Source organism: Cyprinus carpio, chromosome B7 (genome assembly GCF_018340385.1).
Source record: "Cyprinus carpio isolate SPL01 chromosome B7, ASM1834038v1, whole genome shotgun sequence".
NCBI lineage: Eukaryota > Metazoa > Chordata > Actinopteri > Cypriniformes > Cyprinidae > Cyprinus > Cyprinus carpio.
Genome location: NC_056603.1, coordinates 24,811,891 through 24,830,839, shown reverse-complemented (window position 1 = coordinate 24,830,839; position 18,949 = coordinate 24,811,891). Strand labels below are relative to the sequence as shown.

The window sequence follows — 18,949 nt, the reverse complement described above, 5'->3', positions numbered from 1 at the left end:
TTGCTTTCCATCAGGAAATATCGATGTAATCCAGGGTTAAGTGACCACTCTCTTCCTGAGAATGGGCTATTTTTCTACATTAGCCTCTGCAGTTTTAATAACACATTAGTCAGACTCATGAAGAGGCTCTAATACATGCAATACATAAGCCTATACACTTCAAGCCACGGAATCAAACAACCTCACTCAACTTTCAAAGGAAGAATAAAATTTAAATTGGCTTAATCATGATAATTTACCTGTTCTGGCAGAGATTACTGTACTTTGTTCTCCATTAAAATCAGCACAAAGAAGAATGGGAATTATGCATTGTTAATGGACATTGTGAAGGACGAAAAGGACATTCTGTGAGTTGACAAATCCAGGGCATCGGATGTCATACATTTTTCTAGAGATTACAGGGGTCATATCACAAGAAATTGGATTTTTCGTGAAATAAATGGTTTTGATTTGCTATGAAAACAGATTTTAAAATGAATTTCATACTAAAACTAGTTCATATACTGAGTTATGAAAATTCTTGGATTTTTGATGTCAGAAAAAGCAAACATATTAAAGCATACCTCTCTCCCTCAAAACACCCTCTCCATCAACCCTCCCGGCTTCAGAAAATCGGGACGGTCCCCACATCCATTCCCCTGTAGAATCATAACCAACTTCCTCAATGTTCAATGATGATCAATAACTAAGCAATAAAGTGTAAAATGAATTTCTATCATTTCTAATCAAGTATCCATAAAAATAGAGATCTTAGTCAAAGGAATAGCTAAGAGAAATGGCTAAGGATTGTTACTCATTTCATATGCAAGGGGAACATATACATTGACAGGCACAGTAGTACAATTCAAAGGTGGACAATGGTCATGAAAAACTAAATTAAGAATGTTTTTCATGCAAGAAGCCTAAACTAACATTACTGTATAAGTGGACTTCAGGAAAAAAAAAATACTTAAAAAAAGCATGATATGACCCTTTTAATAATGGATTAGCAGTTTGTATATGCATAGTAGGCAAAAGAACTCACATGGGAACGAGAGTCCCTCGGCAGGAGAGAGCACAGAGTCTGTCTGTTCCTGTTATGAGCATCCAGATCCACAAAAATGACTGACCAGGAGCATCCCTGCAGGGCAGAGGTAAACAAACATCACAAATCAAACATTATAACGGTCATCTTGACACCTCCTCTTGATGGGTGGAATTCAACAGTGTCTGATACAGGTGTTAGTGGGTCTACACAAACTTTCATAAAGTCAGTTAGATAATATAAGGTTTGCTTAAAAGCTACATATTAGAATGTAAAGGCCAGTCCTGCACAGGGTCTCCTTAAATCAAATCCACCCTCCTTTCCACAAAACCACACAATCATGCTGCTCTGATGCAGCATTTGCTAAAAAATAAAATAGAAAAAAAAGTCAGATTTCAGTGATTACTTTGGGCTTGTGGTGTGTCACAAAGCAACAGTTCCACATCATTTCCTGAAAAAACCTTGAAACCGCCAACCTCACCATCCCCAAATGAGATTCACAATTTAAACTCAGCTCGGAGGCATACTCTACACCAGCCTAGACAGCGGCTGCTACACACATTTAATAATAAAAACTTCAACACACATATGTATAGACTATATACACACACACACCTACTGTATATGCGTATGACCTCTTTAATAATGCATCAGCAGTTCGTATATGCGCAGTAGGCAAAAAAACTCGCATGGGAACATAATATATAAAGTAATGTATATAATGTTATATATATAAAATTTATAGAACCTATACTTTCTTGATGCTTTTTATTTAAAAAAATGCATAATGTTTTATTTATTGATTATAAAAAAACAGCTAAGAAATTAAAAGTGTATCACATGGTTAGGGTTAATAAAAAATTCAAAAATGCACACTTTTAGCAGCTTTTTGGTTCATTTTTTCACGTAACCACAGTGAGTGGCAGCTTCTTAGCCATCAAGGGCCATCCAATCAGAACAAACTATTGCTTCTGTTTTCTCTGCATTCCCCTCACACCTCTCCATTTAAACTGAAAGCACCATTTTGTGGAACATTTAGCTCATCTAGAGAAGCTCACAAAGTACCGAAATGCTTATACGAGCTTCTGAACCAACAATTTACATGCTGAGAGGGATTGTAATGTAAATGACTTTGAAGAGTGTGAGAATGGGAGGCGTGTCAGTGATATATAGACTCCAGCTAAATGCGCCATCATCTACTGACTGAGATAAGAGCTGACTTTAGCTAACCGTGAACATCTGCCACTAAACAATGTCAATCTAATCTAATCTTAATAATTGATACAAAATAATAGGGATCATGAAAATTACATAATTTTTTATTTAGTACTGTCCTGAATAAGCTATTTCACATAACAGAGGTTTACATAGACTCCACATGACAAAATAATAACTGAATTTATAAAAATGACCCCATTCAAAAGTTTACATACCCTTGAATCTTAATACAATGTGTAATTTCCTGGATGATCCACGGTTGTTTTTATATTTTGTGATAGTTGTTCATGAGATGGATTTCAAAATCATACAGTCAATGTTGGAAAGGGTTCAAATATGCAGAACATGCTGGAAAACTAAAGAATGTGCAGGAGCTGGAGGATTTTTCTGAAGAACAGCAGGCAGGAACTGCTCATGACAAACAAGGGACTCATGAACAACTATAACAAAATAAAAAAATCGCAGATCATCGTGGATCATCCAGGAAATTATACATAGTACTATGATTTAAGGGTATATAAACTTTTGAATGGGGGTCATTTTTTATAAATTTAGTTATTATTTTGTCTTGTGGAGTATATGTAAACATCTGTTATGTGAAATAACTTATTCAGGACAGTACTAAATAAAAAATAACATGCTATTTTCATGATACCCAAGGGGTATGTAAAATGTATATACATATCATTAACATTTTATTGCATAAAAACTATTATACTTTTCATCAATCGGTTCATGTGGAAAACTCTTTCAATGTTTTTTTGTACTTCTTGAAGTGTGTGAATATTGGTTGAACAGACTTTTGATGGATGGATAAAAATATCTTCTTTTTTATATTTGATATAATATTTTAATGAATATTAAAGTGGGTCCATTTAAAAACTAACTTCATGGTGCTGTTTTAGTATGCTGTGTGACATTTAACAATGCTAAAGACAGAATGCTGTATAGATAAACTAGTCGGTATTTGGATGACTAGTTGACAAGTTGACCATTCTGCCTAGCCCTAAAACTCAATCCAGGAGAATCTGTACAATGGTTTCAAAATGATGGACCTTTAATTAAAAATCTGAAAGTTGAGCAATATGTAGCTCAACATACGGCATGAAAGATCTACCTGCTTTTATCCTGTTATAGCCGAGCTCTGACAGCTCCTGTTCCAAAGAAACACATGAAAGCACCAGCTCTGCCATCCATGCTGAGAGTTGGTTGAGGAAATGGAGCGTGAGAGCCATCATTAATAACATAACCCATGTGATGACACAGCAAGCCTTCCATCCAACTGAGAGACACATGGCAAAGCCAGCCATTTGAGTCCTCCATTAATTCAGAACAACACTGTCTACAGCAGTCACTTCCATAAAGTCATTTCATACACCGCACCATGTTTCCTGCTAATGACAGAACACAGAGAGCCACATTAGGGAGGAAGAGGCAAACTTGGCAAAAGGTTGAAACACAACAGTAACTACAAATAACTACACCATATTTTTAAATCTTGTCCATCCTTCTGTTAAACAAACATCCAAGGTTAACAACTATATGCACTAAACAATCCAATCCAAAGCGCCTTCAGCTGTGTGTAAATTTGGGTGATTGGGGGGAAAGGTGAGATGTTTCTTCTTCCAAAACGGATGCGCTTTGAGGATGTTATCGCTTTTCCAGTCCATTACCAAATATAATGGATGTGGCCCACTGCCATCTTGATTTTCCCTCAACACCAAAACAAATTAATCCCACTAATGACCGCTCCAAAAAGAAAAGAGCACCAAAATCAGATAGAAGTATTCACCATCCATCAAAGTTGGAAAGCTGACAAAACGAATAGCTCAAACACAATCTAACCCAATCATCTTGATCACTTTGTTTTGTTTCTCTCTTACCTCGGACACAATTAGATCCCCATGCAGGAGCAGACACATTTATTTATTACAAAGATGAAGAGAGCTGTTGGTACATTGTGTCATTCAGCTGTTTTGAACTACTAAAATCTTCCTTTTATGAACATTAAACACAGTTCCTCAAAAGCATTCATTATTCAGTGATTAAAGAGGGGGTTCATCCAAAAATGAGAATTCCACGATCGTGTAGACTTTATTATATTTTTTTTTATAGTTCTTGATTATCGTTTGTCAGTTTTTATGAAAAATATCAGTTTAGACCACCTGCAAAATATTTCCTGTTGGGTTCCACAAAAGAAAGAAAATCACAGAGGTTTCATTTGACATTATGGTGAGTAAATGATGACAGAATTTAGGTTTTTGTGTGAATAAACCCATTATTAGCCAAAGGATGTCAGCAGTACCTGATTTCCAAACAGTCTGAATCCACTGATGGCTTCCAGAGCTGCTTTGGCTAGTCCCACCGAGCTAGAAGACAAAAGATCAGATTCACAGTCAAAATGAGCATCTCCTTTTTAAGACTAAATAAATATTGCACTTGTTATTTGAGCACTTTCGTGAAAGGAGAACTAAGCTCTCATTAAATACTCTTCTGTTCCAGGTGCCGAAATCCAAAGCCGTTTTCATCAATGAAATACTCCTTTGAGGTTAAACAAAGCTAATAATTTCTGTCATTTTTGCTTCTTCAGCCACTCAATCTTACGATTAGAGCACAAGATTAGAGCTAGGTGAGCTGAGCAATAAAAAATAAAATAAAAGTATACAATTGCTATTGGTGAAGAAAAATCAATAGTGAAAATGTAGAAAACGAGCAAACTGAAAGGCATTGGGGATAATTCTAAATTGAAAAGAGCATGGAAGAATCCAGCTCTTCTCCGTGCATCCCTTTCCAACAAAACCATCAGCTACGATCACAATCAAGCTACATGAGGTTGAGACACTATTGATTTTCTGCCTGGACAGAAAGCAAACATGCTGAACCCCAGATATATTGGTAAAATCTGACAATGATGCTGACAGACTACGCTACTTTTACATTCAAGCTGGTAAAGCTTAAAACTCACAAAACTGGATAATGTATAAAAAATGAGGGGGAACCATCTGCTGTAATGTGTTACTATAACTGGCTCTGTATTGGTGACGGTTGGTCTGGTTTTTGTAATTGGATGAAATGCCTTTTATTCTAATTTTAATTAAATGGAAAGTTTCTGAGAGAATTTCAAAAGAAACTTTTAAACAGCCCTCTTGAATGGTCATGAATTACAGCCCTCTGGAGTTCTGTGACTTTACTCAAAATCTGGCACTGTTTCAATAGATCTAACAACAGCAACATCTATTTCCTTTGTGCTGGTCTGGAGTACACTGATATAAAACATTTAATCACACATCTCATTCTGAGCTACATCCACAGCAATACAACAACTCTCTTTACTCTGTACACAGAATAATCATGTTAGAAGAATATACTCATTAATTACTTACAAGAAACACATTTGCTTCAGCTTGTTATTTGTTTCAGCTTGCAGAAATTAATTGTTACATTTATAATATTCATTTTGCACGGGCTCTTATAAAACCAAAAGCGGTATAGATGTGATGCTCATTAATGTAGAAAAAGCACTGTTTTACTAACCCTTTTTAGTTTTAGAAAGAACATCAAATCATACAGGTATGTTAATTTAAACATTTATTTCTTCTTTAAATGTCAAAGCTAAATTTTCAGCATCATTACTCCAGTCACAATTATCACAATACTCCACAAAAAACACTAAAATACTCATATCTTCTTCAAAAAAAACATATATTAGTTGTTATCAGTATTTAAAACAATTGAGTACATTTTATTCAGGATTCTTTGATGAATAGAAAGATCCACAAATTAAAATGTATCTGAAATAAAAAGCTTTTGTAACATTATACACTATACCATTCAAGAGTTTAGAGTCAGTATAAGTTAGGGGAGAAATTATAGAAATGAATACTTTTATTTAGCAAGTATGCTTTAAATTGATCAAAAGTGATGATGAAGACATTTATAATGTTTCAAAAGATTTCTATTTCAGATAAATGCTGTTCTTCTGAACTTTCTATTCATCAAAGAAACCTGAAAAAATTAAACTCTGTTTTCAACAATAATAATAATAATAACTGTTTTTTGAGCAGCAAACCAGAATATTAGAATGATTTCTGAAGGATCATGTGACTGGAGTAATGATGCTACAAATTCAGACTGGAAATCAACGGAATAAATTAAATATTACAATTTATTCAAGTAAAAAATCTTATTTTAAAAATATTTCTCAATTTTACTGTTTTTGCTGTACTTTGGATCAAATAACTTCTTTAAAAATCATTAAAAATCCTACTGTTCAAAATCTTTTGAATGGTACTGTAGTATATGATTTTCAAACAATGTTGCAAAATACTGTGATCCTATCTGCACAAATATAAAAGTATAACACTTGAAATTCTATGTTTTAGATAAATTAGCCACATGAAAACGGAAAGGAAACACAGGATAGTATTATTTTTTAATGTTTTTGAAAGAAGTCTCTTATGGGGCTTTTCCACTGCATGGTATGGCACGTTACGGCTCGGTACGGTTCACTTTTGGGGGGTTTTCCAATGGGTGCAGTATCTGGTACCTGGTACTTTTTTAGTACCTCCTCAAATGAGGTTCCAAATGAACCGTACCATTACCAAAATGAGACGTATAAACACTGCTGATCACGGATTGGTCTGAGAGAATCATCAATACCTGCGTCACTGAACTTGCGACACAAACACAAAAGAACCGCTAGATTTAAATCAGCACAGCCAGCGAAGGATCGAACACAACTGTTTTGAACAAGCGCACTTTTTTTTAACAACCAAAAAGTTTTGTTGTCTGTTGCGGAAGTAAAGACATTCCTCTTGTTGACAGCAGAGGAGCGGATCCAGCGGGAGCTTGATGGGGCAACACGGAATGAAAAAGTTTTGTTTTTAGGAGTCGTGGCAGTAGAGGCGGCGCAACTATAGCGACATGAGAATAATCCCGCCTAAACTGCAATGGCAATGCAAACCGTGCTGAGCCGAGTCATATCACGCAGTGGAAAAGCGTCATTAGGTTCACCAAGTCTGCTTTGAAATATTACAATTTAAAGTAATAGTTTTGTATTTAAATATATTTTAAATATCATTTTAGGGTTGACCCCGAATAGTCAAAGATTTGATACTTCGATGGGAGGAGCCTGATTCGACTACCAATCTCACAGTCGAATATTTGTTGAGGTGCTATGATCATTCTATTTTGGCTATATTGGGGTGCTCAAATGTCTGATTTCACATAGAACTACCAGTTTTCTTCCAATAAGTTAATATACAGCCTATTAAGATATTGCTGTAAATATGAATATGTTGAATAAATAATGAAGCGTATTCTATATGAGATAGTTGATGAGTTAAATCCCATTGATTAAAAACCTGCAATCATATGCTTCATTCTACTGGTCATCTTCAGCGTGCAAAGCTTAAAACAGAAATACAGAACATTAATAACTACTGTCATATACATAACATTATAATGAGAGCACAACTGTAAAATTTTTGTGAATTCTTAGGGTTTCGCTGAGGTTTACTATAATCTTTTTAATTAAAACATAAAACAATATTTTTGTATCTGCGAGGCATCCATTACACATTTTCCCTGTGTTAACGTCAGTAATTATGGCTGTTGAATTGACTTGACTCTTGGTAATGTATTTTACCCTCCGCATCCAATCATATGATTTGTCTATCAGTCGACTATCGGCAAGATTCGAAAATTCCAATTTGACTATGAAAATCCTTAGTCGGGACACCCCTATATCATTTATTTCTGTAATGACAAAGCTGAATTTTCAGCAGTCATTACTCCAATCTTCAGTGTCACATGATTCTTTTACTTATTATTATACAGTAAATGCTGAAAACAGATGTGCTGCTTCTTATTTTTTCTTCAAGATTCTTTGATGAATGCAAAGTTTAAAAGAACAGCATTTATGTGATATAGAAATCTTTTGTAACAGTATAAATGACTTTTCTGCACTAGCACAAGCCTTTGTGTACTTCTAGTTTAATTGTACTGTACTTGCAGTTATCAGAGTTGTTTAAGTTAAAACTGCAAAACTTTATGCTACATATTTTATGAATAAGTCAGAAAAAAAACATAAAAAACAAGTAGCAATTATACCTTTTCTTCCCTAGACAGCTCTCTAAAATATATAATTTAAAGACTGGTGAATCATAAATTGATCATTATAAAGTATTTCAATATCTGCTTAAAAATGTTAAACAATATTTTTCATTCGGTTAAAAAGTGCAAAGAGCAGAAGTCAATACTCTAATTGGCCCTCAGTGGGGATGCTGTGACGGCAAGATAAGGAAGCAGTGATGGAGAGAATCATTATTGAGTCTGGTTATGAAAGAGAGGCAAAGCGATGTGTTGGGAGTCACTACCTATTGACTTGCTCTTCTTATAAAGCATATTGTCTGGGCAAATCCACAGTCCATACTGTCTGCAAAGCACCAAGAACCATTTCTGCATTGGGCAGATATAGGAGCTTCTCTATGTGAGTCCTCTCAGTAAGAGTTTAGTCACTCATGGACTCACCCAGAGGAGGTGAAATGAAGTGTCAACCTTACTGGAGGGCCATCACAGACATGCTCCAATCTATAACCTCCTCAACATGATCTCAAACTTTCAAGAAAAGAGAAAAGAAAAATGTTCTGTGCATATATATATTTTATATATATATACATATACATATATATATATATATTTTTTTTTATATAAATAAATAAAAAGACAAATTAATTAAGTATATACTCTGTCTTTGTACAAGACAATCACTTTTAGCTATGAATATGGATGCATCAAAATTGAAATTCTACAGTAGGTGATACCGATAAGCCAATAATAAAAATGTTATTCTCCTTCGTGAAAACAATTAAAAATATATTTAAAAAGACACACAAAAGAAACTAAAATCAATCAATTTAAAACTGTAATATTATTTCACAATATTAATGTATATATGTATCAAAAATACATCTTTTCTTTCAAACGACATAAAAAAAAAACCTTAGTTAAGTATCCAATATTGGCAGATACTGATAAACTGAAAGAACTACAATATTGCCCAATAACCCATTTTTACTGATATGTTGTGCATCCTTAACTACAAATTATATTGTAGCAGTTTTATTTAATGACAAAGTAATAGAAAGGGAACAGAAAGAAAATGATAAACCTTACCTGGAGTGCAGTTCTGTGCTTCCATTGTTATATTTGCTTCCCCGCTCCCACATGCCAAAGTCTGGCACACGTTACGCTCTCTCCACACAGAGCACCAGATTCTGGATGAATGATACCTACAAATATGCAAACACGTCAGGGAAATGTGTCACACCAAGATCTCCATCTCCTTTGCTTGCTATCCAGACATCAGCGCACACCAACAAATGTAGGCTTGCTTTGAGACGTAGGCCTGCTCTCAAAGCTTTTCTAGGCCATGGGTGTTTTTATTTGTCAATACATCTGCATTCCTTCATGTTACCCATATAATATTCTGATTATACATGAATTTATTTGAATAATGATCCACTTTTTTAAGCAGCTAAAGTAATCCATCACTTCCATGCGTGGCATTGGTAATATCATAAGCCCCTCAACACTTCCCATCCCCAGCGCAGAATTAGGCCATAGGAAAAATAAGATGAGGGAAAGAATGATGACTTTATGGTACATAAATGAGGAAATGTTGAAACACCCGGGGAGGCCGGGCTGACAGCGCTTTTAATTTAACATGAAGAGAACTGAGGGCCCCTAAAGCACGTTAAAATGGGGCACTGAGGAAGGTAGGCGAAAGACAAAATGCAGAGGGAGAAAGGAGAGAGGGATGGCTTGAGCACTTTTATTTTGGGCCTGGACTAAAATGATTAATGTGACGAGCTTTATGGTATCTTAATGAATACCGCTGGCCCGGGGTGGCACTATTTTCTCTCTTCTTCCGTCTCTCATCTGCAGAGAGAAAATGCAGAGCAGAAGTGGAACTTTTCTGGGGATGAAGATAGATCAGTCATGGTAGTTTGTGTTTGCTGGATAAGGTGTTTTAGTTAATAATTGTACAGTAACTGCTGAAGCGGCCCTTAGTCTATATATCTTTCTAATAATAGATTAAAACAATGACATTACTTATTCACTCATTGGCCAGATATACCTACAGTTATGGCTCAAGTTTTAAATGAGCTTCAAAACTAAGACGACACATAGAAACAGCTCTTTAATCGATGCTTAAACATATCAAATTACTTTAAGTTCCTTCCAGTTCTTTCAAGCAGAAGGAACTGCATGAAATATTCTGAAAGATATCAGTCCATAACTCTGACTTGTATTGAATTAAGACACCATGTTGGCCAGAGGAACTGGCTAGCCTGGTTTCTCCCAATGTTTTTTTCTCCATTTCTGTCAACAATTGAGTCTGGGTTTCTTGCCATTGTCGCCTTTTAAGGTTAGACTTTAAATTTTGGATGTTAAATCCACTATTGTATTGTATATAAATGTTTTACAGTCTATACACAGTATTAAGTTCAATTACATAAGAAGTAACTGTAACTAAATTACAGGAAAAAAATAAGAGTAATCCCTTACTTTACTTTTTCAATGGAAAAGTAATTAAATTACAGTAACTAATTACAAACCCGATTCCAAAAAAGTTTGGACACTGTATAAATTGTGAATAAAAACAGAATGCAATGATGTGGAAGTTTCAAATTTCAATATTTTATTCAGAATACAACATAGATGACATATTAAATGTTTAAACTGAGAAAATGTTACATTTTAAGGGAAAAATAAGTTGATTTTAAATTTCATGGCATCAACACATCTCAAAAAAGTTGGGACAAGGCCATGTTTAACCACTGTGTGGCATCCCCTCTTCTTTTTATAACAGTCTGCAAACGTCTGGGGACTGAGAAGACAAGTTGCTCAAGTTTAGGAATAGGAATGTTGTCCCATTCTTGTCTAAAACAGGCTTCTAGTTGCTCAACTGTCTTATGTCTACTTTGTCGCATCTTCCTCTTTATGAAGCGCCAAATGTTTTCTATGGGTGAAAGATCTGGACTGCAGGCTGGCCATTTCAGTACCCGGATCCTTCTTCTACGCAGCCATGATGTTGTAATTGATGCAGTATGTGGTCTGGCATTGTCATGTTGGAAAATGCAAGGTCTTCCCTGAAAGAGACGGCGTCTGGATGGGAGCATATGTTGTTCTAGAACTTGGATATACCTTTCAGCATTGATGGTGTTTTTCCAGATGTGTAAGCTGCCCATGCCACACGCACTCATGCAACCCCATACCATCAGAGATGCAGGCTTCTGAACTGAGTGCTGATAACAACTTGGGTTGTCCTTGTCCTCTTTAGTCCGGATGACATGGCTTAGCCATGTTTAGATATGGCTTCTTTTTTGACCTATAGAGTTTTAGCCGGCAACGGCGAATGGTACGGTGGATTGTGTTCACTGACAATGTTTTCTGGAAGTATTCCTGAGTCTGTGTTGTGATTTCCATTACAGCAGCATTCCTGTATGTGATGCAGTGCCGTCTAATGATATTATGCACTGTAGATGATGATAACTTCAAACTCTTTGCAATTTTTCTCTGAGAAACTTCTTTCTGATATTCGCTGCAGCATTGGGGGAATTGGTGATCCTCTGCCCTTCTTGACTTCTGAGAGACACTGCCACTCTGAGAGGCTCTTTTTATACCCAATCATGTTGCCAATTGACCTAATAAGTTGCAAATTGGTCCTCCAGCTGTACCTTATATGTACATTTAACATTTCCGGCCTCTTATTGCTACCTGTCCAAACTTTTTTGGAATGTGTAGCTCTCATGAAATCCAAAATGAGCCAATATTTGGCATGACATTTCAAAATGTCTCACTTTCAACATTTGATATGTTGTCTATATTCTATTGTGAATAAAATATAAGTTTAGGAGATTTGTAAATTATTCCATTCCTTTTTTACTCACAATTTGTACAGTGTCCCAACTTTTTTGGAATCGGGTTTGTACTAGCAACTAGTTACACCCAACACTGGTTGGGGACACTTGATAATATTATTATTATTAATATACCAATATTATTGACTTGACTATATGGTCACTATTGAATGTAAACTGAACTGAGCTGAGTTGGATGATGGCTTCACTGTTTTCTCCAGAGCTAAGCTGAATTAAACTCATTCCAAAATTGATGGACTTTATAAAGTTATTGAACCAAATTGAATCAACAATTACCTGATTTTAACTGAATATTGACTGTATACTGTTGTCTTTTTTTTTAGAGCTGCTTTAAAGCAGAATATATATTTTTTTGCATCACTGAATCACAATTTTCTTGTGTATCACTGTAAAGCTGTTTTGTAAAGCTGTATTGTATAAAGCACTATATAAATAAATGAGACTATATGGAATAGTGGCAAGATAAGTAAATATTAAATTTTCTCACTTTTTAGACAAATTTTAGGGGAACACTTTATTTTAAGGTGTCCTTGTTACATGTTACATGTACTTAATAACTATGGATGCACCGAGGCCGAACAAAATGAAACACTGGGCCGAAGGCCGGATACCAAACACGGTTTTTCACATTTTCCCCCATGTTGGCCTATTTTGCCATTTTTTAAATTCAACATTACATTAATTAAATTGACAAAATGTGCTTTTTACTGTTTGTTTTTTTTTCCTGCTTTTCAAATAAAAAAATAAATTACAAAACAACAATTTAGAAATATTTACTTAACACTGAACATTTTTTTTACATTCTAGCAGACATTATACTAACAAAGCACAATTTAACTTAAAATTAATAAGTTAGCAAAATAATATTTTTGGGCCATTTTTGAGACTTGAATCAGGCATGTATTTTTGTTTTTTACTGTACAAATAAAGGCAGCCTTGCTGAGCAGAAGAGACTTCTTTTAAAACAGAAAATATTACAGAACCCAATTAGAACAATATGTGTGAATGTTATAATAAATGTATTAATAGAGCTGTTGTAGGGTAATTATTATCATTATTATTGTCTAACTTTTTTATTTTTTATTTTACAGAATGACAGTAAAATTACAATACTATCATTTATGAATGTCGATGGAGATGCTTTTCTCTGCCCTTATTTTGGCAGAAACCCGCAGGAAGATTTCAGTGCTTCTTTATGTTGACAACAGCATGCAGATTTATAAATGATTCTCATTACATATTTGGGAAGATTATTGCCGAATAATTTTGGTTGCCGAATATTCAGTGCATCCCTAATAATAACAATAAATTATGCATAATTACATGCAAGTATCCTAGGCCAAACCCTAATCCTAACCCTAACCATATAGTAAGTACATGTAGTTAATTAATATTACTTAGTACTTAAATGTATAATTACACTGTAACAAGGACACCTTAAAATAAAGTGTAACCAATTTTAGTTTTTATTGTACTCATAAAGCTCAAACATTCAAAGTTTATCAAGAACTATAAGCTAACATGTGGTCCCAAATAGAGGTCGACCGATATATCGGTCGGCCAATATATCGGGCCGATATTTGTAATTTTTTAATATATCGGCATCGGCTGATATCCGTGTTTAGTAGCGCCGATTTAAATTCAGGCAAGTCGGCGGGCAGCCCCGTGTTATTGGTGCGGTGGAAAGTGCTGCTGCCGCATGTGAAGGACCCCAAGCCAAAACTTTTGGAAGATTCAACAACAGTCCTGGGAGATAAAGGTAGTCAGAGAATTTCACTCTGTAAATGAGGTGGAGTAGGTGGCAATTCTCACAAACACTGCAGCGTGATTGAGGGCTACATTACTCCGCCCCGTCACAGACAGCACCGTGCTCGGAGAGACAGCTGTCCTGGAGCAGTCCAGAACGGTGAATGACATTTGTTCGGAAGCATGGTTTGATGCAGACAATAGCCAGGTTTCCATCCAACTCATTTGCATTTAGGGATGTCAATATTTGATCATTTCCATGATCGATCGTCGTTTAAATTAACAATCAATGAATAAGCTATATGCTGCAAAATGCGTCTGCAGCGGTATTATTATTATGTGCAAAAGCCACTCTGAAAAAAAGCTTTCTCAACCGAATTACAGGGGTTTTAGTCTGAATAAAATGCTAGTAGCAGGTCTGTAAAATGAATATGTGATTATGATCATTTGATAAAATGAAGAGAGCGCGCTGTGAGATCATTTTACTTTGTTGACTGTTTCCCGTCAAGGAGACCGCTGAATGCACCTCTTTAAATGGTTTTGTGGTGCTCGTTGTTGTATTTTAAAACGCAATTGCAATGTTTTCAAATGACACTATAGTATTAAAAATAAAATTATCCCAAACGTAGGCTAACTGTGGCGCTTGTGGCTGTGCTGCGCAGTCAGTGAACCGCTTTTTTCACATTAAACATTTTATGCGAGTATTAATGACCAGTACTTTATTTGATCCGGTTCTGCAAAATGTTCGATTTTGAATTTTTGCATTCCGGTAGGCCTATTTGTTTTAAAAAATCCTACATTTACAGTGCATTAGATCGTGACAGTGCATGCGTGCGTGCAGACGAGGACGAGCGCGCGTGGGTTTGGCTAGATGTATTTGGAGGTTATTAGTCACGTCTCGTTCTGCACATATCCAAACGTTTCCATATTCGCAATGTACCTGAATGTTAAACTATAATATTATTTTATTTTTTTAATGTAAACTAGACGGAAAAGATCATCCTCTTCACATGAGCAAAAACGTCCTTGGCATAACAGCAGAGTGGACCGGTATTCTACGGTCTATTTAAACTGACCAGTGTAACCTTTTATATGTTTGGTTGACTGTACTTAATCGTAATAATGAACAGACTGCGATGTAAGTTTGAAGTTAGAATGCACTTTAGATGTTCTTTGTCATTTAAAACAAAAACAAATCTTGCTGCTAGCTAGTTTGCATCAATAACTACATTTATTTATTATATATTTTATTTTATATATTATACATTTCAATTTAATTTAATTTAAATTATAAAATTTTATTTCTTTTATTTAAATGTATATTTAAGTTTACATTTATGTTCCAACAAACTTGAAAAAATCTGCTTGATAAATGCTCTAAAACTTTTTATGTAAATGATTGACTTTTTATATATATCTATATATATATATATATATATATATATATATATATATATATATATATATATATATATATATATATAACCTGTTTTATATATATTAATACTTGGTCAGTTTATTGATTTGTTTGGTTAACTTTAGATAATTTTTTTTTTATTTGTAATACCGTGCAGTGCACAAAAATTAAGATTCGAGAGATGGTTCAAGTCAGTGCTCAATAAATGATGATAAGTTTAGAAATGTTGTGCATCCACTTATTATTAGTGTGACATTTTAGCATGCAAATGAGGGGGAAAACTTAAAGATATCGGCCCTAAAAATCGGCAGCACATATCAGCCATCGGCTGACCCTGACCTCTAAACAAACCCATATCCTACAAAAAAAACCATCGATCAATAACCCCAAACTAGCAAGTTCTCACTTAACATCTCAATTTTGCCTGAAACTGCAAATCTGTTGAGCATCCTGGTGTATTTGCATTGCATTAAAACCTTTCAACATGAATTTTGTCACACAAATTAGGCTTCATCTGTATTTAGACACTATCCCAAATTTTGGTGAGGTGAAAAACAAAACAAAACCTCAATTATTGAAGTGTCAGAAACCTTTCAGACTAGATGACGCACAAATATGCAGATAAGGTTGGAACCATTATTTTTCATTTGTCAGATGGACGACCCCCCGGAGCAACCAGGAACTAACTAGCTACAACTGAGGGCTACTAGCTACTAGAGCCTATAACCACTCTATCCAAATCCAAAGCCAAACCAGAACCAAGGCACACATTATATAAGAAAAAATGCATTGGCAATGATGAGTAGGAAAAATATTAAACTAGCAATTTCTCCCTGATTTGTTCTGCTGTTCATTAATAATGGAATTTAATAGGCTGCTGATTTCACAACTGGTTTTTTTTAATTGCATTACACACCCGAGCGGGCACTGTTTAGAGATGTCAATTAGCAACTCTTTTGCAAATAGCAAAATAACAGCTACTGTGACAATTTGTTAAGACTTGGGAGGAAAGCTCAGCTAGAAAGGTGATTCTGCCTGTCATATACACAATATAGTTGTACATAGTAATTGCTTAAAAACACAACATTTAAGAGTAACAATTTCCAAGAAGAGGGCAATGTGGCTGAATAAATAAAAGCTGAAGTTATTCAACAGACAGTGGTTTATCAGCAGAGTGTTAAATAAATGCCCCTGGGAGTGGACAGCAGGAATAAAAGACGCTGTTAATGAAGTCTGTGGAGCCCAAAGAAAAGAGAAAGATTACACAACTATTACAGCAACCACTAACACATCTCAGTGTCTCCTCTGGTGTATGAGTCCAGGGTCAAGGGTGAGTGCTGGCAGGATTTGAAGAGGCCTTTTAATGACAGTTTCATATTTGTGCTACAGTATTTTCCAAATAGAGTGCTTGGGCAGTTGCATAAGTGATCTCTCAGCTTGGTAAAATGCAGGAATTGGCATTTATGCTCTTTGCCCTTAACCATTTCAACTCAGCTTAACTTTATTTCTGCATTAATGTTTCTTACAGCTAAATTGCTCAATGTAGTCATGGCCAGAATGCCCTAAGAGCAAGTCCTCAGGCAGACAGAGAGAGAAATCAGCGGCTAGCAAAAAGATTTTGGGCGTAAACCATTTCATTATACAGAGGCAAAATGAAAATAGAAAATACCATCTACCAAGACAGTACAGTACGTTTCCCTCAGACATACATCATACAGCATCTCAACCGATTTGAATCATCACATATTTAAATCGATTTTCAACCGGCTCGCAGTTAATCGTTACATCCCTAAAAACTAGCATTGTGAAAAGTGCTATGCAAATAAACTGAACTCAACCAAATTGGATTTAACTGACATGAATTAAACTGGTACTGGTATTTTTTATAAACAGTCCATGCAGTCATACCTCATCTGTAATAAGGTAATACATAAAATACTGTATATTAAAATACTGAAAGAGAAGGACACAAGAGCTCGTTCCAAAATTCTCAGTACTGTTAGAGAGGATACTTATAGTATATAATGACTTTTTTGATTGAGAGTGACAGGCAGCATACATATCACTTATTTAAAGCAAACAACTTTTGGGCACTTTATATGAATATAGTGTGTGAATGCAGTGTGGGAAGCACCTGTAGATGGCTGTACTCTTCATTCGAGTAAACCTCATTTCCAGTCTGCACATTAAATATTGAGTGCAGGCATGTGAAGGGACTTGGGTCCTGCTTAAACTTTTCCACCTGTGAGAATATTAGAGTGAGAGAGAAAAGATGGAGGAAAAAAAAGAGTCAATGAAAAATGCAAGACATAACCAAGGTATTGGCCGTTTCATAATTTATCAAATGCTTACTAAGGTAAAAAAAAAAAAAGGCGGGGGGGGGGGGGGGGGGGGGGGTATTGATATTCCTGCAGGTCATAGTTGTGCTCCTGAACATAATTTTATCTCATTTAAAGTACTGTTCTGTAATATTACATTATATCAGTAAATGTACATTAGCTTTTAAACTGCAAATTACAATAAAGATGACGTAGGTGTTCGGGAGCAACTCTGAATGCATACATCTCTCCGCAAGAAAGATGTAGTGCTCCCAGATGTCTACTTGGCTTGAAATAGATGCTCAATCAGGATAGGTATCTACATAACTCAAGCTTTAGAGTTTTTAGGGTTTTGCTGGACATAATACATTCTCTGCCACCAATGATACAATGGCAAAAACATTTGAAAATGCCATAATGCAGACAATATTTTTGCATGCAAGCTGAGGTCAGACATGTGATAAGGAGAATTTGGGAAGATGTGCTGAATGTTGGGTATTAACCCAAAAGGAACTGCTGTGACAAAAATTCAATTTGAAGGTACATGTGTACTTTATATTACGTGATTTCATAATTGTTTGGATGGGTGTAGGAACATTAATAATGATGGCATAATAAAATGTATTAATTATATTTAGATTTTATATATTTATTTGCTCTAACATTTGCTTATTAAAAACCAAATTGTTATAGACTTGAAGACATAACATACTACATTAAATTAAAAGGTGATCAAACATAAAGAGATGAAGATGATAAATAAACGGTACACTGAACAGATGCGAGTCATAAACTCAAGTAAATAAGGAGATTATGCAGACAATAGGTAAAGCTTCTGCACTGAATCATCACAGAAAACCAATCACCAAGCCAGCAGACGTGACTGCCGCAGGGGGGTTTTCCCAGACGTTGAGAATGAGGTCGCAAAATATATATGCATGATTATTTAATGTGGTACAAAAATGAGGCATAAACTGCAAAATAACAAATAAAAAAGCAGAAAGCATGTTGGATATTCAGATGTTTAAAAGAACATTATGAATGATTAGATTAACTGATTATTAAAAAACTAGAGATGTCATTGCAGATGCACTACACATTAGTGACAGCCAAATATCAGTTGATTAATCGATATATACAGATATACTAGTCTATTTTGAATTTAAAAGTAGTCTGTTTTGATCTAATAACTATGTCTGTTGTGGATTTTCCCTCCAATATTATCAACTTTTTTTTTTTTTGTAAATATTTAATAAATTTAATGGAATTTTTGTGTGCT

General features: G+C 35.0%; 1 pseudogene; it reads right to left on the bottom strand.

Moving 5' to 3' along the window:
* Positions 1 to 18,949, bottom strand: part of LOC109055001 — an 80,713-nt pseudogene that overhangs the window by 42,732 nt on the left and 19,032 nt on the right.